This window comes from Cebus imitator, unplaced genomic scaffold (genome assembly GCF_001604975.1).
Source record: "Cebus imitator isolate Cc_AM_T3 unplaced genomic scaffold, Cebus_imitator-1.0 Scaffold658, whole genome shotgun sequence".
In the NCBI taxonomy this organism is placed as follows: Eukaryota; Metazoa; Chordata; class Mammalia; order Primates; family Cebidae; genus Cebus; species Cebus imitator.
Genome location: NW_016107973.1, coordinates 464009 through 487575, shown reverse-complemented (window position 1 = coordinate 487575; position 23567 = coordinate 464009). Strand labels below are relative to the sequence as shown.

At 38.3% G+C, this 23567-nt stretch overlaps 1 long non-coding RNA gene across 3 annotated transcripts in view; it reads right to left on the bottom strand.

Moving 5' to 3' along the window:
- The window catches only part of LOC108295770, a 57242-nt gene that overhangs the window by 31198 nt on the left and 2477 nt on the right, over positions 1–23567 (bottom strand). For 2 of the 3 annotated variants that reach the window (XR_005198274.1, XR_001821582.2), the window contains exons 1-3: positions 20039–20739; positions 19731–19817; positions 19459–19616 (exon numbers count right to left, since the gene is read on the bottom strand). This is a non-coding gene — a long non-coding RNA (uncharacterized LOC108295770). Of the gene's footprint in view, positions 1–19458; positions 19617–19730; positions 19818–20038; positions 20740–23567 lie in introns of those variants that run through there. The other variant, XR_005198273.1, reaches the window with a different exon arrangement.

The window sequence follows — 23567 nt, the reverse complement described above, 5'->3', positions numbered from 1 at the left end:
CTGATGCCTTCACTGCTGAATTCTACCAAATGTTTTGAAATAAACTAATATTAATCCTTCTCAAAATCCTTCAAAAAATTAAAGAAGAGGGAATACTTCCAAACTCATAAACTCATTTTAGGAGGCCAGCATTATAGTGATATCAAAGTGAGCCACAGGCACTATAAGAAAGGAAAATTGTAGGCCAATATTCCTGATAAACATAGATGCAAAATTCTCTGCCTTTCGGGTTTAAGTGTTCTCCTGCCTCAGCCTCCCCACTAGCTGGGATTACAGGCATGAACCACCATGCCCAGCTAATTTTGTATTTTTAGTAGAGACAGGGTTTCTCCATATTGGTCCAGCTGGCCTCAAACTCCTGACCTCAGATGATCCACCGGCCTTGGCCTCCCAAAGTGCTGAGATTACAGGTGTGAGCCACCACACCCATCTGAAATTCTTGCCACTGCAATTAGGCAAGAGAAATAAATAAAAGGCATTCAAATTGTAAAGGAAGCAGTTAAATAGTCTCTGTTTGCAGGTGACATGATCTTATATATATGTGTGTGTGTATATATGTATGTATATATATCTAATTAATATATGTATGTTATTTATATTATCATATAAATATAACATTTATATAATAAAATGTATACATATATACATGTATATATGTATATTATATTTATATAACATAAATATAATTAACAATATATTAAATATAAACACATGTATATCCATATATACATGTATATATTATATGTATATATAATATATATTATTGTATTTATATAAGTAATATTTATATGTATAATATTATATTTTAGGGTATTACATATATATAAAACCCTAAAATCTACCAAAAACTTTTTAAAAATTTATCATTATTTTTTAGGCAAAGTGTGACTCTGTGGTGCAGGCTGGAGTGCAGTGACACAATCTCGGCTCACTGCACCTCTGCCTCCTGGGTCCAAGCAATTCTTGTGTCTCAGACTCCCAAGTAGCTGGGCTGCAGGCGTGAGCCAGCATGCCCAGCTAATTTTTGTATTTTTAGTAGAGATAGGGTTTCACCATTTTGGCCAGGGTTGTCTCAAACTCCTGGCCTCATGTGGTTCACCTGTCTTGGCCTCCCAAAGTGCTTGGATTACAGGCCTGAGCCACTGCACCTAGCCCCTAAAAGTTTGTAAACCAGACAGACAAATTCAGTGAGGTTTTAGGACACACAATTAATGTTAAAAAGTCAGTAGCATTTCTATACACTTACAACAAATTATCCGAAACATAAATCAAGGAAACAATCCCATTTACAATAGCTACAAAAAAAAAATTTAAGAATAAATTAATGTGAGCTTGACTACTGCCTAAGATTGGAAAAAAAAAAAAAAGAATAAGCTTTGCCACGGATGTGAAAAAAACTGTACACTGAAATCTATAAAATGTGAATAAAAGAAATAGAAGAAGATATAAATAAGTGAAAAGATATTCCCTTTTCATGGATTGAAAGAAGTAACATTGACAAAACGCCCATACTACCCAAAGTGATCTAAGGATAAAAAGCAGTTCCTATTGAAATTTCAATGGCAATTTTTTCATAGAAATAGAAAAAACAATCTTAAAACTTACAAAAACACACAAAACACCCCAAAGAGCCAAAGCAATCCTGAACAAAAGGAACAAATCTGAAGTGATCACACTACATGACTTCAAAATATACCACAATGCTGTAGTAAACAAAACAGCATGGTGCTAGCAGCTAGCATAAAAACAGATACATAGGCAAATGGAACAGAATATAGGGCCCAGAAATAAATCCATGCATCGATGGTCAATTAATTTTCAACAAAGGTGCCAAGAATACACAATGAAGAAAGGATAGGTTCTTTAATAAAGGATGTTAGAACAACTGTATATTTGTATATCTATATGCAGAAGAATTAAACTGAACCCTTATCTCACACATAAAAAAAAATTCAAAATGGATTAAAGAGCTAAATGTAAGACCTGAAAGTGTAAAACTATTAGAAGAAAACATATGGGTAAAACTGCATTGCATTGGTCCGGAAAATAATTTTTGGAATATAGACCCAAAAGCATAGACAAAAAAAGAAAAGAAAAGAAAAACCAGACTACATCAAACTAAAAAGCTTCTGTACAGCCAAGGGAACAATTAACAGAGTGAAGTGACCATCTACAGAATGGGAGAAAATATTTGCAAACCATACATCTGATAAAGGGTTAATACCCAAAGTATGCAGGAAACTCAACTTTATAGAAAAAACAAATAATCCAATTAAAATATGGGCAAGGGACCTGAATAGACATTTCTCAAAAGAAGGCATACAAATGGCCAACAGTTATATCATAAAAATGCTCAAAATCACTAATTATCAGAGAAATACAAATTAAAATCACAATGAGATATCACCTCACATCTGTTAGAATGGCTATCATCAAAAAAACAAGAAATAATTACTGGAGAGGATGCAGATAAAGGGAACACTTGCACACTATTGGTGGGAATGTAAATTAGTACAGCCATTCTGGAAAACATTATGGAGGTTCCTCAAAAAATTAAAAATAAAACTACCATAAAATCCAGCAATCTCACTACCAGGTATGTATCCAAAAAAAATGAAATCAATATGTCGAAAAGATATCGGCAGTCATATGTTCATTACAACATTATTCACAATAGCCCGGATGTAGAGTCAACCTAAGTATAAGTATCTATCAATGCATGAATGGATAAAGGAAATGTGATATAGATAGACAGATAGGTAGATACACGCACACACAGTGGAATATTATTCAACCATGAAAAGAATGAAATCCTGTCATTTGCAGTAACATGGATGGAACTGGGAGATTTTATGTTATATGAAATAAGCCAGGCACAGAAAGACAAATATTGCATGTTCTCACTTATATGTGGGAGCATAAAAAGTGGATCTCCCAGAGTGGAATGATGGTTACCAAAGGCTGGGGAAACGTAGAGTGGAGGGAGGGATGAAAACAGGTTGGTTAATGGGTACAAAAATATAGTTAAATAGAAGGAATAAATTTTAGTGTCCAATAGCACACTATTGTATGTACAATATTATACTATTGTGTATTTCAAAATATCTAGAAGCAAGATTTGGAATATTTCCAACATAACGAAATGATAAATATATGGGGTGATGAACATCTCAATAATCTAGATTTAATCATTACATATTGTGTGCATGTATCAAAATATCACAGGTACACCACAAATATGCACAAGTACTATGGATTAATAAAATGATTTAAATTCATAGATGTAGAAAGTAGAATGGTGGTTACCAGCTGGGGTAGGGTTTGGGGTTGGAAGATGTTGGTCAAAGAATAGAAAATTGCAGTCATGAGCAATAAATTCAAAATATTAATTATACAACAAGGTGACTATACTTAGTAACAATGTATTTTATTCTTGAAAATTAAGATTTTAAGTGTTTTTACCACAAAATTGCAAGTAGTGACATGATACATATGTTAATTATCTTGATTTAGCCATTCCACAATGTGAATATATTTGAAAACAACATGTTGTATATAATAAATATGTGAATTTTTATTTGTCAATTAAAAAATTAATAAAAAATAAAAATTATCCACCTTGATAAGAACCAAAAAAAGCCAAATAATTCACTAAGTGTTACATCTATATGTTAATTTTATGTGTATACAATATATTCCATTGATAAGTTTTAAAATATTAAGCACATTATGTAAGTATATCTAGTATATACTTACTGTGTTCAAAGAACTAACTTTTAGTCTATAAAATTTAGTCTATAAATTTATTCTATATTTTTTCTATCTTCTTATTTACTTGTATCTTTATTCTATTTTCTTTAAGTATATTTCCCATATTTTCTTGTAATAGATGCTTAATTCATTTGTTTTCATTCATTTTTATTTTTCATGTAAATATTTAGTGGCATAAAGTTTTCTTTTCTCTGACTTAAATAACTTAGGTTCTGATATGTAGTAGCTTTATTATATTATTTAAAAAATTTTAATTTAATTTTAAGTGCTGGGATACATGTGCAGGACATGTAGGTTTGTTACGTAGTTAAACGTGTGCCATGGTGGTTTGCTGCATCTACTAACCCATCACCTAGTTATTAAGCCTCGCATGCATTAGCTATTTATCCTGATGCTCTCCTTCCCACTGCACCCCTGACAGGCACCAGTGTGTGTTGTTCCCCTGACAGGCACCAATGTGTGTTGTTCCCCTTCCTGTGTCCATGTGTTCTCATTGTTCAGCCCCCACTTATAAGTGAAAATGTGTTTGGTTTCTTGTATCTCTGTTAGTTTGCTGAGGATAATGGTTTCCATCTCCATCCATGTCCCTGCAAAGGACATGATCTTGTTCCCTTTTATAGCTGCATAGTATTCCATAGTGTATATGTACCACATTTTCTTTATCCAGTCTATCATTGATGGCCATTTGGGTTGATTCCACATTTTCGCTATTGTGAATAGTGCTGCATTGAACATATGTGTCCATGTATCTTTATAATAGAATGATTTGTGTTCCTTTGGGTAATACGCAGTAATGGGACTGTTGGATCAAATGGTATTTCTGGTTCTAGATCTTTGAGGAATCGCCATTCTGTCTTCAACAATGGTTGAACTAATTTGCATTCCCATCATGAGTGTGAAAGTGTTCCTATTTCTGCACAGCCTCACCAGCATCTGTTGTTTCTTGTCTTTTTAATAATTGCAGTTCTGATTGACATGAGATGGTATCTCATTGTGATTTTCATTTGCATTCCTCTAATAATCAGCAATGTTGAGCTGTGTTTTTTTTTCATATGTTTGTTGGCCGTATAAATGTCCTCTTTTGAGAAGTGTCTGGTCATGTCCTTTGCCCACTTTTTAATGGGTAGTTTGTTTTTTCTCGTAAATGTGTTTATGTTCCTTGTAGAATCTGGATGTCAGATGGATAGATTACAAGCATTTTCTACCATTCTTAGGTTGTTTTTTTTTTTTTATTCTGATGATAGTGTCTTTTGCTATGCAGAAGCTCTTTAGTTTAATTAGATCCGATTTGTCAGTTTTTGCTTTTGTTGCAATTGCTTTTGGTGTCTTCGTCACGAAATCTTTGCCAATAACTATGTCCGGAATGGTATTGCCTAGATTTTCTCCTAGGGTTTTTATAGATTTGGGTCTTAAATTTAAGTGTTCAATCCACCTTGAGTTAATTTTTGTATAAGGTGTAAGAAAGGGGTCCATTTTCAATTTTCTGCATATGGCTAGCGTGTTCTCCCAGCACCATTTATTAAATAGGGAAACTTTCTACAGAATCAAATAAGAGCCAGACAGAAATTAACATTAAGTTTGGAATTGTCTATATAAACTGGCATCTAGGAAATCTCAGGTGTCTTGAATAACAACATGGTCAGTGGAGGGCAGTGGATCACATCACCTGGCACCGATAGTGAATCAGGCAGGGTGATAGGCATGGGTAGGGCTTTAGTGTGGGGGCAGGAGAGTGGTCCCACCCAGCTTTTACAGCCCTGCTGCAGAGAGATGACTTACAGGTTTATCAACTGCCACCACTCCACTACCACACCTCTCCCCCCAGACCTCTAGCCCCTCATTCTGCTTCAGTGCTTTCCTTTCCTTCACTTCACTCTACCACTAATAGCTCCTGTGTGTCCAGGATCAAGACACGCACACACATTCTTTCTTTGCCAGGCATATAAAAGTTTGGCCACATTTGGAAAGTCTTCCCCTCTACCTCCACTCAACCACCCCGTTCCCCCTTAGGCCCTCTGCTATTTGGAGACCACTCTGCCAACTCCTGAAGTCCAATTCTCTGAGTAAACTTCTAGTACCACCTAGTGTTCCTCCTACATGAGTACTGTTCACCATGTCAGGTTATAAATGTTGGTAGAAAGACTGATATCTGAGCGAGAGTCTGATCAAACTTTGGCCTGAGCCGGGGCATGGATCACAGTTCTAAAGGTCATCTATATCTATATGTCTGAATCATCAGAAGGTCAAATTCAGAAGGCTTTCTCTACACCTAAAGAGCAGGTTTTTGTACCTGACCATAGGGGAGGTCACATAACCATGAGAACAACTTGACCAATATGGTTCAGGGGCATTCAATCTTTACATGACTGAGACGACTCAACTTCATGTGACCATGAGTTGGTACATGAAAATAGGATCCACGTGACCAGCACCAATAGGTCACCTATGTGACTTCCAGGACCACATGATAGGGAAGGCCATAAAAGAGCAGGATCCACAGGACCCACAGCATTAGGATCCCACAATCTTTACATAACTCAGAGGGCTCAGCCTGCCACTTGAGAGTGGTAGGGGAACATGACCATAAGAAGGTACACAACCATGGTATTCATATGACCAACAGTGGTGTGGCACCAATGTGATTTCAAAGGGAATTTGGGGGCCTTCCACTTGAAGGTTGGTGGCTGTATTTGCCCATTTTGCATTGCTATAAAGGAATATCTGAGGTGGGATAATTTACAAAGAAAAGAGGTTTATTTGACTCACAGTTCTGCAAACTGTACAAGAAGTATGATGCCAGAATTTGCTTCTGGCAGGACCTCAAGAAGCTTTCACTTGTGACAGAAGGCAAAGGGGAAGTAAGCATATCACAAGGCAAGAGAGAAAGCAAGAGAGAGGGAGGGGTGCCAGGCTCTTTTTAGACCATCAGCCTTCACATGAACTAATAGTGAGGACTTCCTCATTACCATGAGGACAGCACCAAGACACTCATGAAGGATCTGTCCCCATGACCCAAGCACCTATCGCTAAGCTCCACCTCCAACATTGGGGGTCATATTTTAACATGAGGTTTGGAGATAACATACATCTAAGCCATATCAGTGGCCTCATGATTCTCATGGTTTAGGAGCCCACCGTGCTCAAGTGACGTATAGGGTTAAGCCTTTCACATGACAATGGAGTGGGGTCCACAGGGCTGCAATATTCACCTGACTCAGAGCATTAGCAACCAACAATGTTCATGTGCCTGAAAGGGTCCTTGTGATCTGCATGTCTCATGGACCATTCTGTTCATGAGACCTGGAGATTTGAGATTGCCCACATTATTGGGCTCCCTATTGATGCTGGTGGTTCCAGGTGACCTTCCATAGCACACAAGCTTGGACTTTAGGTGCCTCTACTCCTCTTTAATGTGCTAATTTTATGCTTTTTAAAAAATAACACATGAAATTTAATACATAGCAAGTTAATACCTAGGAATAAAATAGGATTTTTAAAAAATAGACATATGCTAAGCAGTACTGCAAGAGTCTAAACAATGCCTATGTGTAAGTGTTGTTGATTTAATTTCAAGCAGGCCTTAAGTAAATTAAACTTCAAAACTCAGCTTTAATTAATTAATTTTGGAAAAAAATATGTATAGTGATTACTATGTGCCAGGCACTTTAAATTTAATTGTGGTAACTCTATGAAATAGCTTCTAACGTTATTCCAATTTTGCATATGGGGAAGTTGAAGCACAATGTTGAGTTATTTGCTTAAGAAATTAAGAAGTCACAGACTTGTAAGTGGTGAAGCTAGGAGTTATCCCCAAGCAGACTCGCTCCAGACTCTTTAATCTGATCACCCACAGGTTCCCCCTGCCAAAAAATTAGTATTAATTCAGCCTCATTAATATAAACTTACTGGAAACCTATTCCCATTTACTGAAAATTTGAGATCATGGATTATCTTTTTGGAGTTCTATTTAATAATTTCAAGTTCTATCAGTAGTTAGAACCAATTATATACAATTAAAACAAAGGCCACAGGAAATGTATAGATAGAAATGTATCATTAGTATTATTATTTATATATGAAATAGAGCATGAAATCCTAGATGTTAGTTGAAAACTTCTTTTTTGAAAATAAACACTAAAAAAGGAAATATTGCAAAGCTTAAATACCATACCTGACTCTTTTTTTTTTTTTTTTTTTTTTTTTAACAAAGGAGCCTTCAGAATGATCATATCTAATTCGGGCCTGAATTAAAAGTGTATTTAAAAGAGTAAAATCTGAATTACTTAGACTTCATTGTATTTGTATTCTGTCTGTACCTACCCAGAAAGGAGAGAGAAAGGAAAAAGGGAAGTATATACATTATAGATTAAAAAAAAATTTTCTAGCCACCTCTTTTGCTCATTTGTGTGGGAAATTGCAGCTTCATCTGTATGTCCAGAATAAGTTTGACCTGGTCTTTCAAGTTTACTAGCTTAGGCAAACTCAATGTTGTACAAGCATTGAGGTTATTTTGGCAGGTCCCTGCAATGTGACATGGCTACATAAATTAGCTGCAGAAAACTCAATAGACCAAATTTTAAACATTGGCTAAAATGGAATATACTAGTAAGATAAGAGACTATATTTGTGATTTTAAGCCAATTGAAGGAAGTTGTGATTTGTTTGGAGTGAGCAATAGGAAGAAATAACAGTGTTTGTGCAGACACATTGGTCTTAGATACTTTAAGAAAATTATTGGATACTGTGCATGCAAGGTATGAAAGTTGGGCCACATATTTACAATAGATCCTATTATAAGTTGGATTTAAGAAGTATCTATATACAGTCAAAGGATAGAATCTGATATCAAAATATGATTTCTGCCCCAATTCTAGTTTCTATAATTACATGCATATAGACAGATCAGCAGTGTAAGACAGAGCAGTGTAACATCTATCCCACCTATGCTGAGGTGAAACTTACATACATTGATGGTGATTGGGATTGACTTCTTTTACCAAAAGACAAACTCTGGAGTTCTAATAATAACTTAAAAGATTATGCTCCTGCCTGACTCTTATCATTAATTCTTTCTCTGAGATGATTATCAGGAATCTGTTAGGATTTTAAAAACATATTTAGTTACACCAGTGGGGAGAGTCTGTCAGCACTCTCCAATATACATTTGAAGGGAGAGTACATCTTTGGATAAACATCTGTATGAACATGGTTTATACTTGCTAGGCAGTTTAGATGCTGCATTTATTTAGGTGAGTCAGATCGCATTTTGCATAACATGTTTTGGCAAGATTCTACCAAGGATGTTGAATGTCCAAATGTAGACAAATCTTTCTCTCTCCAAGACACAATTCATTTCCTTGTCTGTAGACAAGGATTATATTGCAATGCTATCAGTTACCTGAAAGCTAGGGCTGTAAAATGCCTTCCATAGAGTCAGAGTCAGATAATGTGAAGGCTGTGCTATAGACAATGTGCTTTGAAATGACGCACACATTTTCCCCTGCATCTTAAACCTTGGCTTCATTGAAAGTGATTTTGCTAAGAGGTTTAATAAATGGTGGTAATAATTTTTTATGGTGACTTCAGTATCATCTACCTTTTTTCTTTCTCAAAGGATTCCCATGTATGAAATGAAATCATGTGAAATTACAATGTTTCATAATTTATCATGTCCACTCCTAGGTACATACCCAAGAGAAATGAAAATATGTGTCTACATAAAACTTGTACATGAATGTATGTAAAATCATTATTCGTAATAGCCAAAAAGTAAAAACAACCAAAATGACTATGAATACATGAATGGATAAACAAAATTTGGCATATCCACACAATAGAATGTGTTTTAGACATGAAAAGGAATGAAATTCTGATAAATGCTACAACATGGATAAATATTGAACACACTGTGCTAAGCAAAGATGCCAGATGCAAAAAATCAAACATTGTATGACTGCAAGTATATAAAATGTGCAGAATAAGCAAATGAATAGACACAGAAAACATTTCTGATTGGCTAGCTCTGGGGGCTGGGCACAGGGATGAACTATATTCAACAGGATGAGACTTTTAGGAGTGATGGCAATGTCTAAAATTTGATTATGAAGATAGTTGTACAACTTGATACATTTACTAAAATTCATCAGATTGTATACTTAAAATGTGCGAATTTTGTTGTCTATAAATTATTTTGCCAGAAAGCTATTAAAAATATGGTATTGACCTGGTCTTCTGCTGTACCACAGTAACGACCAACATTTTCATTCAAAGGCCTTGATGCACATGTTTCACATAAACATGAAGGTATATAAAACTGTAGCTGTATCCCAGCCCTGCTGACTCAATGTTCTGTGTTCCTCCAAGCAGTGACCTTATTTCTATCCATGTAATCTCAGATTTCTCTTGTGTGAAAAAATTGACTTACATTTCATCACTTCCACACCCATGGGTGCATGACAGTGGGTCCATGACAGCATCTCAGGATTGTCCTGTGTGACAGGATGTCACCATTATTACTTTCTTTACATTTCTGTGAGTTTTCTTACATGACTCCAATTGGAGAGTCTAGATGGCACTACTTTTATGAGTAGTTGTCCGTATGGCAATATCTATTAAAGAGCTACATACATGCACACCATTGGCACCAACAATTTCTCCTTTATTTTCAGAACATAGTGAAGGATGTGGATAAGGATCTGGTCATTAGGACTGCCATCCTCATAATTCCCTTCTTTCACTTCTGGACCTGAATTTAGGAAGGGAGGCCAAATTGGACGCAAAGCCATCAAGGAGTAGAAGGAAGCAGAGAGAAATAAAGTTGTCAGTGTGCACGTGCATGTGTACACACATACACACAGATGCACACTCATATATCTAACGGGTTCTGTCATCACAATATCATTCTCCCAAGTCAATTGGCGGGGCTCAGAGAGGACGCATTCTGTTCACTAGTACAAATAGCCACACTACCCGTGCCCGGACCCCTTTAGCAGAGTACAGACTCTGAAAAGATGCTGTTCACACAGCTTTAATAATAGTGAACATCAGAACATTCTAAATAACACAGGCTTATGAAAATGGATTATATCACATTCATAAGATGGAATTCTAGGCAGGCAGCGAAAATGAGTTATAATGATAGCGATGACGAGTAGTGGTTTGTCGCCTATCAGATTGGCAACGATTCTCATTATTCTCCATGTGTGGAGGAACAGGTACTTCTACATAGTGATGTTAGGAATATAAATTGGCACTAGTAGTTTGAGTGCATTTTGTTAATATAACTTTTTATAGTTTCCTTGAAAGGACGATTTCAAGCATATATACTTATAAAGATGTTTACATATATGAGCAGAAGATTAAGCATATTATTGTTTTCGATAGAAACTATAGTAAGTGAGCTACATTTTCACCTGTAGAATACTGGTGAAATCAAGAAATCATATGATGAAATATTCATATAAAAATATTAAAATTATGTTGTAATGTAACTTTAAATGTTATAGAACATGGTCATATTAAGGGTAAAGGTAGGTTACTAAAATCTTAAATGGTGTAATTCCATTTTTGCTTGTATAAACCTCTAGCCAGTATTTACCCAGAAGTCTGAAAGCATACAAAATAAAAGTTATTATGTTGTTTCTGTCACATATTGCTTTCACTTCAGCATAGTAAGATACTATATTTTCTGTCTGAATGCCTCAGTATCCCTGTACACAGGAAATGCCCTCTTTTTTACCCAGATTTTCAGAAAGCTCTGTCTAGTGTGCTTGGGCCACAGCTCCTGTCTCCCACCTTACTGCTCCACAGTGTTCAAGCTGCAGTTCAGGCTTCTGTCACCAGGTGACACCAACACACCACCATTATCAAACTCATCGCTAAAGAAGGGTCTGAAAAGAGCAAAAATACAATACCTCCTTTACAACCTAGTTTATGAATCTGTGTAGAGAATAATTTTAATACTCTCTGAAAAACCTGATAAGTATAAAATAAGAGTGTAAAATCATATACTCCCAGGCATCCATATGATGAAACACCAGGTAACAGCAGTGCACCTTGGTAGTGGCAGGTGGATGGGCATAGGGCAGCAGAAGCAGGCCAGAGGTGTCTGAGAGAGTATCGACATGACTGAGGGGCCTGGGAAGATGTGTTCATTGCATCCTGGAGACTAAGAAAGAATTGGAGAAGTCGAAGAAGCCTTTACAGGGGTGAGGTAATGGAGGCTGAAAGCCCTGCTCTCTGGGAGGGACCCATCTACAGTATGACACCTCAGCCTACACTGAGGAGGAAAGAGGCAAATCAATGAATGAGATGTAGATTTGGAGTCAACAGCAAATGGAACTTCTTTAATAAACCTATGAATAGTCCAAGTAGAACTCTTACAATAATGTCCAACCGTCAAACCTTTAAACAAACCTCTTCAACCTTCTCAACCATTATACACACAAACTTCTGCACCTTTCTATTCAGTTCACATAGGGGATGTCTTTCTAGTTTCACAGCTTGCTGATCCCAGGGTGTACATGAATATACCAGGAAAACCACCAATGTGTAGAAAGCTTTGGCCTGTGAGATAGAGTCTATGTACCTCCCTCACTTTGCCAAATGCCTGTTTCCATTGACAAGCCCTGTGTTTGACTTTGATTCCTGCAAATCTGACCTTGATCACCAGGTGGCAATCAAAAGACACATACTGTTGAGGAGGTCCATGTTTGTTCTCCTTATGTTTACCCTCCCAGCAGAAGGGATCCAGGCTTAGTGCTCCTTCTCCTTGCACCAGGCGAGGTTTACTGCAGGGCCTAAAGCAGAAGCTCTGAAGCCATTGTTTATTTCACCTTTTATGAAAATTTAAAGAAAAGATTGAGTTGCTTGGGCCTGATAGTGAGGGAAGGGCCTCATAGGGAAGGAAGGGCCTCTGAGGACACAGAGAGGGGAGAGAAAGGGAGAGAGTTCTTCCAGACAGGGGTGATGAAGTCAGAGGTCAACCAGTACCTCCAGAAGTAAGGACATGAGAATTGGTCCAGATGAACACTTGGGATGGATCCAAGGGTGGTCCATCAGGGCTGTTCATCCAGCCATGAGACAGATTATCGTGTTTGGATGGCAGGGTGGATGAAGCAGGGTCAGGAATCCTGAAGACATTGATTCCTGAAACTAGGGAAACAGCTCAGTCCTGAGGAGTGTGGACACATGAGTGACGGTGGCAGAAGCCTCCTTGGGCTGAATCTGGAGGGTAAGTTCCCATAAGTGGGGATGCTTTGTCAATGAGCATGACCATTTAACACTTTTAATAACTACCATCTGGTTGAAATTTAAAATGTCTTTACTAAGGTACATCCCAACCAAATACAGGATAAGAGCACCTGTTTTTCCAGATCTGTGTAATAATGGGTTCCACAACATTCTTACTATTTGCTAATGCAATATTCTCAATATCCTAATATTGAAATGTTAGATTACTTTTCATTTTTTCCATGTATTTCCAAATAAATGGCATATTTCACATGTACATTTCTAAGTGCAAACATAATGTTCCCACTTTATGCTTCAGAATATGTCCTTGAATAATTCTAGAGTTTGACAAGAAAATCTGATCAGTTATTTTGTACTCAAGTTGGGTCCCATTTAAATTGAAATTGTGGGGTCAGAACTTTACACAAGGCTGGGGGAGGGCAAATTGGTAAATTGGTACAAGGTCTTTGTAGGGACCGGGCAACATCCACAGGAGAAGCAAGCAAGGCCCTGTCAGCTGCTGCCCTCTCAGGTCTGCACTGAAGAGGGTCTCGAGCATGTGAGCAAGCCTGGTCATGGCAGCATGACTAAACTATCAAAACAGCTTCAAAGTCACCTGATTAAAGAAACCTTATAAAAACCATTATTAGTGTAATATTTTCCATAAGTAGTAAATAAATATATTACTTATGTAGTGAGAGCTTAAAATATCAAGCAAATATGTGTTTTGTATGTGTTTTGTTTAGGGATGTATCCATAGTATCAAAATGTGAAATAAATTGTGATAATGATACAACAAATTTTGGACAATGACTCCCTCTGGGGGTGATGTAATTAGATAAGTTATACAGAAGTATACACTATCTTTAACATTTTACTTCGTAAACCTGGTTATGTACATGTTTGCCTGTTATGGTATTTACTGTATCTTCTAAAACATCTGAAATCTAACACAGATAAAAACTGTTATTCTCTTCTATTATAATCCATACACACAAGTGCACACACATATTGTGAGTGCATTGAATACATAAATAAACCTCTAATAGGCTTTATATCTGATTGACAAGCAACCCATTGTCCATTTAGAAAATGTGGAAAATGCATTCAAATACCAACACAAATGTGTTCATAACCTTCAACCCCACCATTCACTAGTAAAAAATGCTATTCTCTTCTATTATAATCTATATATACATGTGCACACACATACTATTAATGCATTGAATATGAATTTGACTTAACTGGAATGTAATTATTTGTATGTAACCACAGACATAGTGTCTGAGAGCTACATCCAACTAATAGCTCACAGGTCTGTAGGTCAGAAGTCTGGTCCAGCATAACCTTATTCTCTGCTAAGGGCCTCACAAAGCTATAATCAAAATGCTGATGTAGGCTCTACTAGGTCTCATCTGGAAGATCTGGGTAAAAATCTGCTTCCAAGATAATTCTTGCCACTGGCAAAAGTCATTTCCTTGTGGCCATTGGACTACAGTGGCCACATATTCAATAACTGGGGGGATTATTAAAGTGGAGGATTATTTCCTTGATGACTGTCAGTTGGGGATATTCTTAATTCCTGGGGTTTAGTTCATTTCCATGCCAGGTGGTCTCCTTCTTCTTTCATCCAGCAATGGCACATTAAAGGCTTCCTGTGCTTTGAATCTCTGAGTTGCCCTCCTCCAAACAGCAGGAGAAAATTCTCTGATTTAACAGGTTTGACTAATTAGGTCAGGCCTATGCTGATAATCTCCCTTTTGCCACACAACAGAACATAATCATGGATCATAATGTGTCTGGTCTTATGACTCTAGTCTTCTGTCCAGTATTCTTGTCATATTGCCCTGTGTCGTCCCTTCTACCTTAAAGTCAATAGGAAACTGCTTCAAATTGGATGATAAATTAAGGAGATAGAAAGGCAGATGCAGTTACAGAAAACAGTGTGGTGATTTTTCCTTTTCCCCAGCTCTCACATGTAACTCATTCCACAACTCAGAACCAGCTCAAAGCTCATAGGCTATGGGGATATATTTCAGCTCTTGCTGCTACCTTTCCACAGACTTTCTATGGCAGTAATGCCCTTTGGTTTAGATTAATGTCATCTACTCTCTGGGAAGAAGGTGGCAAATAGCCAGGCCTGTTATGTGTTGAAGTCCTACTATCTCCCATAGGCATTTGACAGGTTTTCTCATCTATCCCTCGGGACAGTACTCTGAATAAGATAATGTGATGCATCTTATTTCACAGATGACCTAGCTCCTTCTCACAGGGACTAAGACCCTTTCCAGAGAAGTGGCAGAATTGGAATGTGATTCCATCTCTTGCCCTCCCCACAATATAACCAACAGCTTCCTTCTTCCCATTTGGAAGGTGATAGTTTTACACTTCCCCAGTATTATGCCCTATGGATCTCACTCAATAGCCCTTCATGATGGTAGAGAAGAAATCTTGCCCTTTAAGCTATGAAACATGTTAGGTCACATGGATTGGCTGGTGCTTGTGGCCCCTCCTAGGCCCACTGACCCCACTCCACTGACATCAGGCTTGCACATGTGACCAGATGTGACCAATGAGCTATGAGGGGAAATGGAGCATGCCCCTCCCAAGTAGAAGTGATAAGAGCCATCTAGGAATCCCACAAGTACACTTTCTCCCTCTGCCTCAGCAATGTCCCAGATATCCTATGAGGTAGTTTAATTCATTGAATCCTCCATTTTAATAATCCCCACAATTATTGAATATGACAATTTAAGTGATGGCAGGAATGCTTGGTAAAAGGCAAGCTAAATGATTTATACCCAAATTTGGCCTGCTAGAAGATCCCCTCAACTCACATGCCCTGACACTGAGTACACACATTTTACCCACATCACATAGAGAGCAGTTTGCCAGGCTCTGGAAGCAACAGCTGCCTTTCACTCCACTACTGTCTCCAGAAGCTCTGTTTTCATGCTTTGCTTTTCCCTGGGGATTTGTGTTTATGGTGCCACAGGAACAACCCAGATACTCAGTCTAAGGCCACTCCTAATGCTCAATCTCCAAGGGGTCCCAAAAAGGTCAAGAAAGCTACACTGATTCTACACAAATGGGGTTACAACATTTCCCCATCCCACCTACACTGCACGATGCCACAACACAGAAGAGGCACCAAGTATTATACATGATGTGGATCCATGTGAGTTTATTTTTCTTTCTGGTGTCACGTTTTCAGAAGCTCTTTAGGATACAATTATGCTGCTTAGCACTATGTAGTTTAGATTAAAGTCATCTCTGAAGCAGAAGCTAGAAAGGGCCATGGAAAGGAAACTAACACTTCAAGGGCCTATGATGAGACGCTGTGTTAGGCACTTCAAATACTGTTTCTCTAAGTCCTTAAAACTGTTCTGTAAGTTAGGTATCAGTATTCCCTGCTCAAACCTATTCCTCTCCAGAGGCAGGCTCTCCTAAGGCTCATGGAGGTTAAATATATTTCAGGAGGATACACACCCAGTAAGAGGCAGCATGGTTATTCTAATCCAGGGTGGTCAGACCCCAACCTTGGGTTCTACCATGAATCTTTGCAGGTAGGTGTGGGTAGTAACATTTGCCCTATTCTAGAGCAGGTTTTCTCAACCTCGGTACTATTGACATTTTGGGCTGGAGAGTTCTTTGCTGTGGGGACTGTCTTTGGCATTGGTGGATGTTCAGCAGCCTCTCTGGTGACTAATCATAAGAATCCAGCAGCACCCCCACGTGTGACTACCAAAAATGTCTTTGGACATTTCCATGTCCCTGGAACTGGGGTATACAATTGCCCCAGTTCAACAACCATTGCCTTAGAAATAAATTTCCATAAGTATTTGAATACATGGGTCTGAACCCCAGAAGAAAGCTCCGTGATAAAGACACAGTTTGAGGGCTTCTGAAGCCTGACATATAATAAATGCTCCATAAATATTTGTTAAATAAATGCATATGGTATATAGAATAGAGGGTCTTCAATCTTTTTCTGTCCTTACCTGAGTTCTTCAAATTGAAGTAGGGTCATTCTTATAAATTGTATCAAAATCTTCAGTTTCAACCCAACATTTAGAGCTTAACTTTTGTTTCCCATTATAAAAGTCATGTTTTAAATTGTAAAACATGTAGAAATTGATTACATGAGCAGCAGGTAAAGCCAGACCCAAAAAAAGTTTCAACATCAAGACAGCTGAACAAAAAGCATGAAGGTCCATTCTAGCCTACATTTCTATGCTGAACACCAGGCTCAGCACATTTTTAATGACATTAACATATTTGAGCTTCACAACAGCTCTTTAGGCATTTTCCTCATTTATGGATCAGGAACTCAAGGTACAAAAACGTTAAGAAACTTGTCCAGGGTCACATGGCTAATAGGCAGCAGAGGCAGTACCCTAGCCAAAAACGGAAGGGGGCAAAGCAAAATGGGAATAAACACAAAGACAACCCAACAAAAAACAAACGAAAACCCCAAAAAACCAACCAAAGCCCAAAAAACCGGGAAATTTTGCTTAAATAAATGCAACGAAAACAAGGAACAAAAAATAAGAACTCTGGGAAGACGACACCAGGACAGCAAAAGACAAAAAAATCGAGACCATACAAGCAAAAAGAGAAAAAACCACACACTACAAAAAATACGACCTTCAGCATCATTTTTGTATTGTAGAATGTTTAGGATGATAGAATTTTTATAGGGATGAAAGATCACCCATTTATATGTGACTGGTGTGAGTACATTCCTGCTTCCTGTTTTTTTTCCCCCTGCTAGCAGCAGAGAAGCAAGAGAACTTATGTTGGTTATATCCTTCACGGTACAGCGAGACAAGATTCCACAAAAGAAAATAGCAAAATTACGATGCTGACAAACAGAATACTGTAATGGGAGGCAGGAAATCTGGGTCCCCGTACTATATCAACAACTTTCTTACTTTATAACACTAAGTCACTCTACCCAACCTTACTTCCATTAGAAACAGGAAAAATACTACCTAGCCCTGATGGCCAGTCAGAAGAAGCATAACCAAGAGACCCTTTCTCTTTTTTATACTAAAACAAATTACAAGGCAAGAATAATTAAAACTAATACAACAATATATAATTTAATGAAATAAAATAGAAAGCCCAGCAAGAGAGATCAAAGTATTTACAAATGCTTATTATGGTAAAAGTGGCATTTTTAAATCACTGGGTAAAGAAAAATAATTTTTATTATTTTTAATACACATTCAAAAGAAAATGAAGTTGTGTTTTCAACCTCACAGCATATTATTTAGGACATGTCAAATGACAAAAGTATTAAAATTGTATATTCATTAAGATTCCAATATTTAATAGCAAACAAAAAAACCCTCTATTGAGCCTATACATACAAAACATTTGAGAAGCTCACATGTGCAGTTTGAATTGGTTCATTTGAATTGTGAGGTTTGCCTTTTCAGTGTATAGGGCCTTTATAGTGTAGAGGAGTGCAATGAAACTCATATCACATTATCATATTTTGTAGGACCTGTTTGGATTCATTGCATTGTTTCTATCACCGTTTGAAATATCTCAAAGATCACACATTCCATTCAAGAGATTTTTGTATGAATAAACCTACTAATGGCAAAGGTAGTTGGTTGTTCAAGGAACTGTTTTCTTCTCAACTTCCACGTTAAAGAATTGTTTTTATCAATATCTAGTGCCTCATAGCTCATTTGTTCATTCCTTCAATCATGTAATTTAAAAAAAAAAAAAAAACCTTTAGTAGAGGCTAAGTGCTCCATTTTTTTACATTGTAGGATGGTTGTGAAGTTTTATGATGATTATTAATCAATTGTGTCCTTGGATGCTGCAACCATATTGTGTTAAAGGGTGTACAGAATGTCCATTAAAAGGAAAAAAAAGAAGAAACATCTTCCTTAGCTACTTTTTGTTCCAGTTATGTTACTTCACATAATCCTGTCTAGGAAGGTCCTACTGAATATAAAGTGACAGACCATTCAGCAACTGATTGCTTCTGTTACTAGTTTAAGATAAAAACATAATTTTATTATTATTATTTTTACGTTTGACAAGACTTATTTGATGCAGTCATTTTTAAAAGAAAGCATGGTGTCTAGATAAAAACTGATTCCACATTGCCAATAATATATGTAACGGCCATCTGAGACCTGCGACCTCCATTGACCTCTGGTGAACAAAGTATTTCTCATCCCCTTATACACTTCCTTTTTCTTTCTTTCTTTTNAAAAAAAAAAAAAGAAAGAAAAAAAAGAATTCTGGTGAGTTTGCAGCATGACTGTTAAAATAATTATATGTACTTACCTGGAAAAGCATTTTCCTTCCAGAAATTCCAAATGTTTTGCTAGATATAAATGGCATTATTCTCTGGCACAGGATTAGCTGGCTGAGAAAAGGCTGGTGGGATCAACTTTGACAGGTAAGGTAACAGGAGATGAGGTGACTTACCCACGGTCGTCCCAGAGTTATGAGGTGAGGTCTTCACCAGGACCCAGGGAAATCTCCTGCTTGGTACTGCTGTCCTAAGTGACACAGAAATCATCTTTGATTCTATGTTGTACCTTATCTTTCAAAGCCCCAAAGGAAATGTCCTTCTTTGAGGTTATCTGTGGAGATAAGGGAACACAACTTATGTGAACCAAGAGGAGACAGGGCAATAATTTTTATTCCTTTTCCCTAACTCTTCCAGGGGAAGAGAGCAGAAAACAGAAAGAGCTTACCGGCCACTTCTACCTTCGCCTCCTTCTCCACCACTTTGCCCCCACTGTTTGTGACACTATGGGATGTAGACAGGGATCCACAGTACCCTGAGAAAGGAAAGAAAGATGGGAAGCGCCTGACCATGAGAAGCATGGATCAGGCAGCACAAATCCTGGAGCCCGTGCCCTGGGTGTTGACTCACCCACCAAGGGCTCTCTTTTCACCTCTTTCTGTTATGCCTCATCATCACGCTACCACACTGCAATGAAGTTCCCACATAAGAGAAATATATACCCTCCAAGGAAGGCTAGCAGGGGAAGTGACTTACCCCTGAGTCAAGAACTGGTTTGGGAGTTATGGTTTGAGTCTGATACCAGGATGCAGAGACATCTCTGATCTCTCTTGCTCCAGTGTCCTGCCCAGCAGACATAATATGAGGCTTTCATCAGGCCCCTCAGGAGTGCAAAGGAAACACACTTCTCTCATATACAACAGGGTGGGGGGAAATAAGGGATATAAAAAAACAGGAAACAGAAAGAAATGGGGTGAGTTATGACTTCATTCCCTTACCCTTAACTCTATTTATGAAGTCCATGACTCAGTTGGATGGAGATGGTGGAACCTCCTTTTCTTTTCCCCCAGCCCAATTCGGACACTCATTCTAGCACATAGACATGGCACTGATTCATAGTGAAATTAAAAACCTATGAGTGTTTTCTTTCTTCTTTCCACATGCTCTCCAGGCATGTGGAAAATAGTTTCTGTACACTGGAGAAACTTAACAAACCCCAACTTCATTAAATGATGAAGTTTAACATCACCAGTTACATCATGTAGGTATTATGACTCCCGGATATAATGTGACAAGAAGTTCACTTCAATTTAATGATATTAATTCTCAAAACCTATAATCAAGGTCTAATTATGAGGAAAACAGCAGACTAAGCCTGTACTCTTCAAGGCTGTCAGGTTTATGAAAATAGGCAGTTCCTCAAAAGGATAAACAGAGAGTTACCATATGACCCAGAAATTCTACTCCTAGGCACACACCAAAGATAAATGAAAACATACATTAACATAAAAACTTGCACACAAATGTCTGTAGAATTATCACTCATATTAGCCAAAAATTGGAAACAGCTCAGGTGTCCATCAACAGAAGAATAAACAAAACATATCTATGGTTCCTGGGGCTGGAGATGGGTGGGGATTTAGCTGCATTCAAGCATGATAGGATTTCTCAGGGTGATCGAATCATCTAAAACTTGACTACAGTGATGGTTGTAACACTATACATTTACTAAAAATCATCAAGTTAAACCTTTAAAATTTAGAAATTATATTGTCTATAAATTACATTGGAAGAAAGTTGCTTACAAACATGATATTGGCTTGGTTTTCTGCTGTCCACAGTAATGACAACATTTTTTTTCATACAAAGGCATTGACACACATGCTTTATAAAACCACAAATGTATATAAAACTGTAGCTGTATCCCAGGCCTGCTAACTCTATGTCCTGTTTATCCAGGCAATGCCCTAACATCTTACTCATGGTGCCTCAGGTTGCCCTTGTGTGCAAAATATTATTCACATCTGATCATTTCCACATCTTCCAACTGTGGCAATGGCTTGAGAGTGGGTCCATGATGGAGTCCAGGGCCTTCTCCCTGTGATAGAATGTTGTCATTGTTAGTTTCTACACTCCTCTGTGGCCTTTCTTGCATGACTGTACTTGAAGAATCAAAATTGTACACTGCCTTTATGAGTGTAAGTATGGACATACTTATCAAAGAGCCACACAGGTGCACACCCTTTGCACCAACAATTCCCTTTTAGAAGTTTATCTTCAGGATGTAGTGAAGGATGTTAATAAGAATCTGGTGGGAAGGACTTCCACCTTGATAATTTTCTTCCTTCACTTCTGGGCCTGAATTTGGGACGGGAGACCAAATGCAATGTAAAAACATGAAGGGGTAGAAGGAAGTGGAGGGAAATGTGGTTGTCAGCACACACATACACTCACACACACATACAAACCCACATGCATACAGACTCCCACACACTCCTACATCAACCAGGCTCTGTTATCACTGTTATTACAATAGGAGAATTCTCCCAAGATAGTTACTGGGCTCCAAGGGAATCCATTCAGCTTACCAGTGCAAATAGCCACGTGAACTCTGCCTTTAACTGCAGCCTTTAGCAATGTACAAACTCTGAAAAGATGCCACCAACACAGTGTAGAATATCAGGACACTCTGAATAACATGGGGTTGTAATAATTGAATATGTTACACCCATAGGATGAAATTTTAGAAGGCAGCAATAACAAGTTATCATGAAGACAAAGATGAGAAGTGGTTTGTTGTCTGGTTAGCAATGATTCACATTATTGCAAACACGGGGAGAAAGAGACTTTCCTACTGAATTTTTAGGAATATATCTTAGTAATAGTGTTCTCAATGTATTGTGTTACAGTAATACAAAATTGCATAGATTTCATGATTTTCAAAAATATTTTCAATCCTTATCAAACTTGGGAAGACAGCCAATTGGAAGCAGCTGCAGTCAGCAGTACACAAGGAGAGGAATGAAAGGAGCAAATGAATTCAACATATTCAACTGAGATATCTGAGTTCTTACATTGGGATTGATTAGCCAAACTGCTTAACCCATGGAGAGCGAAGAGAAGTAGAGTGATGCGACAGCCCACCTGGAAGCAGCATGGAACCCAGCTACCCTCCACCCCTAGCCAAGGGAAGTGGTGAGTGAGTGTGTGACCTTCCCAGGGTAACCATGCTTCTCCCACAGATCTTTGCAACTGTGGATCAGGAGATCCCCCTTGTGAGACCATGCTACCAGGACCTTGGGTCCAATACACAGAGTCTCGGCAGAGCAGCCACTCAGGCACACGCAGAGGCCCAGGAGTTTTGCATACTTGGGCCTTGGGATCTGTGGCAAGATGGGAGAGGTGTCTGGGTATGTCCCTAGGAAGAGGGCCTAGTCCAGGGAGCAAGCAGCGTTGTTCTGCGGGCCCCACTTCCACAGTGCCTCATGGGTTGAGACCCACTGGCTTGGAATTCCAGCTGGCTGGTGGCATCAGGCTGGAGCTTGCCTGAGTTGGGACTGAGTTCCCCTGGGGGAGGGATGGCCGCCATCTCTGTGGTTCAGTAGACTCAGTCATTTCAGCCTGCAGCTTTGAAGAGTAAAGGCAGTCCAGATGAGGAGGGGTCCCCCACAGCATAGCACAGCTGCCTCGCTGGATTGTAGCCAGACTGCTTCTTTTAGTGAAACCCCATCCATTCTTCCTCACTGGGCAAGACCTCCCTGCAGGGGCTTCAGCCACTCCAGCAAGGTTCTACAGACAGAGCTCTGATCTCTCCCTGGGACTAAGCTCCCACAGGAAGGGGCAGCTGACAAAAACAAGCAATGGGAAAAAGATTCCCTATTTAATAAACGGTGCTGAAAGAACTGGCTGGCCATATGTAGAAGATAGAAACTGGACCATTTTCTTACTCTATATACAAAAATCAACTCACGATGGATTAAAGACTTAAATGTAAAATCCACATCTATAAAAACCCTAGAAGAAAATCTAGGCAATACCGTTTGGTACATAGGCACAGGCAAAAATTTCATGATGAAAATGCAAAAACCAATTGCAACAAAAGCAAAAATTGACAAATAGGATCTAATTAAGCTAAAAAACTTCTGTACAGCAAAAGAAATGATCATCAAGCAGGCCGGGCGCGGTGGCTCAAGCCTGTAATCCCAGCACTGTGGGAGGCCGAGGCGGGTGGATCACGAGGTCGAGAGGTCGAGACCATCCTGGTCAACATGGTGAAACCCCGTCT